The sequence below is a fragment of the Chelonoidis abingdonii genome, chromosome 4 (genome assembly GCF_003597395.2).
Source record: "Chelonoidis abingdonii isolate Lonesome George chromosome 4, CheloAbing_2.0, whole genome shotgun sequence".
Taxonomy (NCBI): Eukaryota; Metazoa; Chordata; order Testudines; family Testudinidae; genus Chelonoidis; species Chelonoidis abingdonii.
This window is the reverse complement of record NC_133772.1, coordinates 29,837,978-29,846,875: the sequence shown is the minus strand read 5'-3', so window position 1 is coordinate 29,846,875 and position 8,898 is coordinate 29,837,978.

The window sequence follows — 8,898 nt, the reverse complement described above, 5'->3', positions numbered from 1 at the left end:
AGAGTGAGCCAAACACTGGAAATTGGCTGGTGGCAGCGATATCAGATCTAAGCTGGTAATTAAGCTTAGAGGGTTCATGCTAGCTTCTCAGGTTATGAACGCTAAGGTTCAAATCTGAGTAGGAAGCTATGACAGGCCCTGCATACAGTTTCCCCACCCAGATCTGGCCCTCAGCCCAAAAAGTTTGCCCACCCCTGGTCTAGAACATGGGTCTTGAGATTCCCCAGGTGGTGTTCTGATAGTGGCAACACTTGGCAAATCATGAGCCTCAGGGACCTGCATACCACAGGATATGCTACCTCTGGAGGACCTGACTGACCCAACATTCCTGACTCTTGTTTGGCCTGGGCATACTATTCAAGCTTGGGGGGGATCAGTGAAGTTTTTCTCTGCAGCTAGATGAAACTTCAGCTAGCTGCTGCTACAGACCCTGTTTCCTCACACTGCTTCTGAAGTCTGATTCCTGACTCTGGCAATGATACTCATCTTTGTCTCCTGCTGCTGGTTCCTGAGCCTGGATTGACCAATGACTCCCATTCCTGATGTCTGACTCTAGCCACTAGGCTGGCTGGCTGTGACCATTTAGAAGGCCAGCAAAGTCTTTTGATTGTGAATCAATAATTGTACAGATTGCTATGTTGGTAGGTACATTATTACAGTAATAGCTCCTCTATCTTGTAGATTGCACAACAGCAGCCAGGAAAGTGGAGCAGCTTGCGGTGGGAAGTGTAAGACCCTCGCTGGGGCTAAGCTGTGCTGTCAGTGTGGTGCAAGCAGAGCCATCTTGCACATGCCATGCTCGGAGAGCGGGCTGCAGGATTTCCAGGCAGAGGCTCTGCACCCTGGGGAGAGAAGGGAGGGAGGCCATGGCTGGCAGCTCTGCGGGCTCTCTTGTGTGAAGGGCCTCAGCCGCTTTAACCCACAACCACCTCCCTGCGCCCCAGATTTCTACCCTCCTGACTCTGCTTTGGCCTGAGAGCCACACACTCTCTGCCTCACAGTCCTCCCTGCCCCACACGCTCCCCCCTGCTGGAGCGAGAACCCAGCATTCAACTCCCCAGCCCGGGCATAGGACTGACTCATGAAGGCAAAGCAGGTGACATACTCCTGTTGCCCTGTCGCAGTTGCACTTGGCCTCCTGCTGCATGCCAGGTACTGGAGAGGAGAGTGCCCATTTCAGCTTGTGGCTCTTTGAATCCTACCCCACTCCCTGGCCAAACCCAGATTGCACCTTCTCCCCCCTCCGCGCTCGAACCCGGCCTGCTTCCCTTCCCCTCCCCATCAAACATGATCCCCTCTCTGACTGAACTCAGTCTGCTCCCCTTCCCTATCAAACCCAATTCCCTCTCTGACTGAACCCAGCCTGCTTCCCTTCCCCACCTAACCCAATTCCCTCTCTGACCAAACGCGGCCTGCTTCCCTTCCCCATGTCAGGATTATCTTTATCCCAGACTTTTCAGGTTCGTTGTCTGACCACAGGAGAGACAGACAACCCAGCAAAGTCTGAAACCAAGTTCTTTATTGATGCATGCACACAAGCAACAAAGAACAAGCCCGTTCTTCAAAGAGAACCAGAACAAGCTCCCACTCCTTTCTTCAATATAGAACAAATTTATATAAGCAAGTTTACATCACAGTTAAAGCATTTAATTGCCTGCAGTTAATTAACGGCACCTAGTGAAGCATTTGATTACAAAATTCATGGCCTTGAGCACTTCCTGGCACACAAGCATCTTCCTTATCAGTACTGAGAACTTTTTTATTCGCACTTCCCAAGCTTGAGTGCAAGGGGGGGGTTTATCCACCCAGCTCCTGCTTGCTGACTTCATTCACCCACCTTCTGAGCCCGCCTTGTTCATGCATCAAGCGTGTGATCACCTGCTCAGCCTATCTTGTGGGCCTTTGGACCCACTTTAAAGCATCCTATCTATCACCCACCTAACCTGATTCCCTCTCTGACCGAACCCGACCTGCTTCCCTTCTCCTCCCCATCAAACACGATCCCCTCTTTGACCGAACCCAGTCTGCTCCCCTTCCCTATCAAACCCAATTCCCTCTCTGACTGAACCCAGCCTGCTTCCCTTCCCCACCTAACCCAATACCCCACTGACTCAACCCAGTCTGCTTCCCTTCTGCTCCTCAGCCAAACCCAATCCTCTACTGACCCGAACCCAGTCTGCTTCCCTTCCCCACCAAACCCAATCCCCCATTATGATGGAGTATCCACCATTCTAATTTTATAAATTTTATTAATAACAATAATTGGATATTATAAAGGTAGAATAAAATGTAGAAGATTTTGATATGAAAGAATGAAGGAAGGAAGTATACATGACTAAAAAGGGTGCATTTCCGATTACAATCAACATTGCTTAATTTTAAGGAAAAGTCATCTTGATCTCTTAATCAATATTTACATCAAACAGCTGATGAAATTCAAAGAGTGACTTATAGTTAGTAAATGGCATGTACTCTCTATCCTTTACTTTTAATAGTGAACAAGAAAAAGAACTGACAGGAATAAAATTTCATTTTTTTCGTTTTCAGTTGATTAAGCCTCATGGCAGATAGAGAAAAATTGTCTGGGCCACAATTTTGTAAGTGGAAGGCTAATAAGCAGAAAGAAAGAAAGAAAGAAAGTTAATTAGTTTCTGAAGTATCTACATCCACTGGCCAGAGATGAAGGTAGACCAATGCCAAAGGATCAAGCAGAGATGGAGGTGGAGATGACAGTTTCACAAGTTAAAGAAGAGTTTGAAGAACATAATCTGAATATTGAAGACAAATCAAATGAGACACACAAGGATCAAAACTTGGAAGAACATGAAAGCGAAAATGTCACTTGTTTGAATTTGAGCTTTAGTGATCCTGCCACTTGGGCCAAATACGATGATCAAGTCCAACAAAGTTTGATGGAACATGGGCCAAAACAAGTTCAGCAATTCGATTTTCCCAAAGATAGTAAGCAAAGAAAATTCTCAACAATTCATTACAAACATAGGCTTGTTAATGGAGAAGAAATGCACCATCAGGGCTGTAGTATTCCACACGAAATGATTCTGTCTTTTGCTTCTGCTGCAAGTTGTTTGCTATTGGCACATCATCTCTGTCTGAAAAAAGGCTCAAGGAGTTGGAAAAACATGTCTGCAATTCTTTCAGGGCACAAGAAAAGCAGTCAACATTTGACAAATGTTCAAACATGGAAGGAACTCGAACTGTGATTGAAATACAAGAGAACAATTGATGAAGAACATTTGAGCTTCATTAAGCAAGAAGAAAAGTATTGGCAGCAAATACTAAAACGTCTGATTGCTTTGGTCAGAGTTCATGGTATGCAAAACCTGGCCTTTTGGGGAACAGAAAAAAAACTGTGCACTTCTGGTAATGGGAACTTCCTCAAATTTGTCGAATATCTAGCTTTGTATGACCCTCTTATGGATGACCATCTTCGCAGGATTAAGGACAAGGAGATGCATGTACATGACCTAGGGAAAGACATACAGAATGAGTTTATTCAGCTTCTATCCAATGCCATCAAACAAAAAATCCTAGTATCTGCTCGTGCTGCAAAATACTTTTCGATCGTTCTAGATTGTACACCAGATGCAGGCCATGTTGAACAAATGACCATGATCATTCAGTTTGTGGATAGGCCTACTTCAGAGACAGAGAATGAGACTGAATCAATATGCATAAAGGAACACTTCTTGGGATTTTTGTCACTTATGGAAACAACTGGAGCTGGTATGGCAGAAACTATTCTTCACCAGTTAGAAGAGATGTCACTGCCTATAGAAAACATTTGTGGTCAAGGCTACAATGGGAGCAATATAAAAGGGAAAGAAAATGGTGTCCAGTGAAGAATTTTTGATATTAATCCACGAGCCTTTTTCATTTCTTGCAGTGCACATTCATTGAATTTGGTTGTTAATGATGCTGCAAAGTGTTGCTTGGAGGCAACCGCCTTCTTTGATTTAGTTCAACGTGTTTATGTGTATTTCTCAGCTTCTATACATCACTGGGAAATTCTAACACACCACGTATCCAATATCACAGTTAAACCATTGACTGAAACAAGATGGGAAAGTCGAAATGATGCCTTGAAACCTCTTTGCTATCAGCTTGGTGACATCTATGGTGCTCTGATAGAGATCTATGATGACACTGCTCTAACAGGATCATCTGGCAATATGTCACGAGTTGACGCAAAGGATCTTGCAAAAGCCATTTCTAGTTTCAAGTTTCTTGTTTCTCTTATTGTGTGGTATGACATATTGTTTGAGATCAACATGAATAACAAACAACTTCAGGTGAAAGAATTCGACATACATGACGCCATTAATTAACTTGGAGAAACCGAGTTCTTGAAGTGACGCAGATTTTGAGAAAACATTGGTAGATGAATTTGCGGAGGAGTTGGATGTACCGGCACTTTTTGAACCAGATCCAATCTGTATTAGAAAAAAGAGGAAGCAGTTCACATATGAAGCAGATGACAAACCTATTTATAATCTAAAAGAAAAATTCAAAGTGTACTTTTACTTTGCAGTCATCAACACAGCAATACATTCTGTTGAATAAAGATTCACACTGATGCAGCAAATTAGTTCAGTATTTGGCTTCCTGTACAATGTTTACAGTTTGCAAAATACAACACCAAAGCAAATTATGAACATTGCTTGAATCTGGAGCAAGCTTTGCAACATGGTGAATCCAAAGATATTGATGCCTTTGACTTGTGCAATGAATTGCAAGCTATTGCAAGACAAGTCCAAAGGAGTTCATCACCGCAAGATGTATTGAACTTCATATGGGAAAATAAGCTGACAGATAGTGTCCCCAACACAGTTATTGCTCTTCACATCCTCTTGACTCTCCCAGTTTCTGTGGCCAGTGGCGAGCAAAGTTTCTTGACGCTCAGGCTAATAAAAACATACATGTGAACATCAATGTTGCAACAAAGACTTGTTGGGCTATCTACCTTGTCAATAGACCATGACATTGCTCGCAGCATTGACTTGGAGGAACTTGTTTCTAAACTTGCTAAACTGAAAACGTGGAAAAATAAATTCTAAATGATAACATGTTACTCTGTGACAGTGTATTGTGTATAATGTATGTGATTTATTTTAAGATCCATGCTATGTTGTGCAAAGTGAAAACAATAACAATGTCAACACTGTCAAGTTATTCATTTATTTTCATTGAATGTGTAGACTAAATAATGAAATTAATAAATTTTCAAGCTAAATGTGTATTAATTCTAATGAACAATGCCACATCATGCAGTAGTTATTTTTGAAAGTTTATAATAAGCGATGCTCCAGGGGGAGAGGAGGGAGTGAGTGGGCACAAGGTGGAAGTTTCACCTAGGGTGAAAAATATCCTTGTACCGGCCCTGGTCTTGGGGTGACTTGAAGGTGATGCTGGCTAGTGAGGGCTCTATAATCTAAAGTTGCAAGTACAGCCCTTAGGTTCAAGCTCCTATTGCCAACCCCAAATGTTCAAGACAGCAGGAGTCAAGCGCCCACTCCCATCCCAAACATCATGAGATGAGCTTCAAAATCATGAGACTAAAATACACATTTGGTTCTTTTCATTGGCCTGTGGGTTTTGACTTAGAATCATAGAATCATAGAATATCAGGGTTGGAAGGGACCTCAGGAGGTCATCTAGTCCAACCCCCTGCTCAGAGCAGGACCAATTCCCAACTAAATCATCCCAGCCAGGGCTTTGTCAAACCTGATCATAAAAACCTTTAAGGAAGGAGATTCCACCACCTCCCTTGGGTAACCCATTTCAGTGCTTCACCACCCTCCTAGTGAAAAAGGTTTTCCTAATATCCAACCTAAACCTCCCCACTGCAACTTGAGACCATTACTCCTTGTTCCGTCATCAAGTACCACTGAGAACAGTCTAGATCATCCTCTTTGGACCCCTTTCAGGTAGTGAAAGCAGCTATCAAATCCCTCCTCATTCTTCTCTTCTGCAGACTAAAACTATCCCAGTTCCCTCAGTCTCTCCTCATAAGTCATATGCTCCAACCCCTAATCATTTGTGTTGCCCTCTGCTGGACTCTTTCCAATTTTTCCACATCCTTCTTGTACTGTGGGGCCCAAACGGACACAGTACTCCAGATGAGGCCTCACCATGTCGAATAGAGGGAATGATCACGTCCCTGATCTGCTGGCAATGCCCTATTTACAGCCCCAAATGCTGTTAGCCATTCGGTCCCTAGTCTGTAACGTGAAGGATTCTTACCGTCCTTAAGTGAGGACTCTGCACTAGTCCTTGTTGAACCTCATCCGGTTTCTTTTGGCCCAATCCTCTAATTTGTCTAGGTCCCTCTGTATCCTATCCCTATCCTCCAGCGTATCTACCACTCCTCACAGTTTTCAGGGGTCACATTTTCAAGCTTTTCTCCACAACTGCATGAACAAGAAACACACTTTTTTAAAAAAAGAAAAAAATTAAGCTGAGATTCTGCTGTAATTCCATGGCTCCAGGGTTTGGCGTTTTAAGGAAAACACCAAATCTCACGAGGCTCTCGATGAAATCATGAGAGCTGGCCACACTCAGTCCATGAAGCCCTTGTGAGCCAAACGTTGATGTGCATGCACTGTGCTAATAGGTGTGAGTCTGTTCTCTTCCTTCACAGTGCAAGGAAGCTTCAGAGAAGTATAACCCCTTCATCTTCAGGGGACACAGAGCTGCCTGCCTCATTCAATCTCCTTGAGGTCTTTCACACTCCAGATTCAGAGCCAAGGAGAGCAAAGCTAGCTAGAAAACTGGATTTTTTTTCCTCTGCAGAAATATTTTACTTTTCTACTAAATAACTGCAAACTGCAATGTTTCAGTTAGGCAGTGCTGCCATGATGCCTCGTGGGCACTGTTGTTCAGGTGTCTCACGCTTCCATTCTCCTCCATAGGCCAGGTTCCCTGATCAGATGACATCTCCCATGATGCACCATGGTTTTCTGTCAAGGTAAGGCTAGGCAGCTGCTGTCAGGGCCCATGCATGATTGATCTGATCTAATGGTCAGAGCCTAGAGTAGAATCAGGGGTATGGTCAAGAGTCATACCCAGGGTCAGAGCTCAGAGCTGTGCCAAGGGTCAAGCCAGAGCCACTAACTGGAGTTAGGGCAAGAGATCAGGAACCAGATGTGAGAACAGGAGGACGGTGCGGGAACCAGGTGAGGGGGCAGGAGCTTGGTCTCAGCATCTAGTCAGCAGCAGGCCCAGCAGCTAGTTGCTCAGACAAGGGGTGTGGGAGGAACAAGAAGCTTTATTCTAAGAGGTCACTAATCAGCAGCTGGCTGCTGGTGAGCTAATCATTCTGAGTCAGCAGATGTTGTTTGTGGTGTATCAGCTCAGCGGCAGTTGGGCTGACTGGGTTTGCAGATCGGCGGTGCAGATGGTAACATTCTTACTTAGCAATCCCACAGGCCTGGGTTCAAGACTCCCTGTTGCCTGACAGTTGTATCACTATGCATGGCTAAGGCACCCTTAGGAGATAGAGCCTGGCCTATAGAGGAGAATAGGGACATAAGGCACTGACCCAGAGACCCCTTGGTGCTAACTGGCAGAGGGCATAAGGGATATAGTAGGCTTCACAGGGATCCCCTGGGTCTAATGTCTACATAATAGTGTAGCAAAGGGTGCCATGTAAGGCCTCTACCAACAGCCAGTAATGTACTGATTGCCCTAAACATGGTGAGATGTGTGAATGTATCTCTACTGAAAATTATATTATTAAGGTATATAAGTTATGAAGGTAAGGTTGCCAACTCTGACTGAAGCTATTCCAGGAGATTTTTTTCCCCCCAACATAATGTCATTTTCTTAAAATATCCTATTAAAATCTCCTGGCTTGCTTTCAATAGTCACCAGGAGATTGGTGCCAATTCTGGGAGTCTCCAGGCCAAACCCAGAGGGTTGGCAACCCTATATGAAGGTGATAAACAGGTTCTGTTCAGGCAGTGATAGGACACCCTTATCGCCCTGGCTGACCATTGTGTGTCTCACAACACGAGTCTGTTTGCATACGGAGCCACTAGACAATCAAGATTGTGAAGTCAAAGTCAACAACAGATCAGAAAATCTACAGGAAGGAACATGCAGCAGGGGGTGTCCTGTTTATGACAAAGTTCGAAGAATTAGTCTGGTCTATGAGGAGAATGCAGAGAGATACCCAGGGCCGAAGCGCTGCACTGGCCCAGCTGTGCTGCTGTAGGGTGTCTGGTGAAGATGCTCTATGCCGACAGGAGAGCGCTCTCCCATCAGCGTAATTACTCCACCTCTATAAGAGGTGGTAGCTATGTTGGCAGGAGAGCGTCTCCCTCTGACAAAGCGCTGGTGTGAATGTCGCTTAGGTCTCTGTAACTTGTGTTGCTCAGAAGGGGGCTTTTTCACACCTCTGACATAAGTTAGATCAACGTAAGCGGTAATGTAGACCTTCCCCAAGTATCCTTCACCTAGGGGACAATCTACCAGTGTGCTTGTCTTCAGTACAGAGAGTCACAGCCGGCCTGGTTGTTAATGGCTGGGAGGACTAAGCTTTGTTAGGTCAGGAAAGTGTCTTGTTAGTTGACTCGAGTCTCTAAAAAGCACGTTATAGTTTTATTTTACATATAGCCAGCTATGTCCAATACCTGTCCCTATTTGCTATTTCTTCAGTCTCTGCTCTTTGTTAAATAAATGTATCCTTGTTTTCCCTATAAACATATCAACGTGCTGGGAGCTGAGCTGAGCAGTGATCTGAGATGTAACTGGGAAGCTGAGGGGTACCCTTCCTTTGGGAACAGCGGATCTGTGAATTCTGTGAATGTCCAGGGGAGCAGAGGCTGGCACTTCAGGGGCCACTCTGGGTGGAGGCTAGAGCATGCCTATTGCTAATCT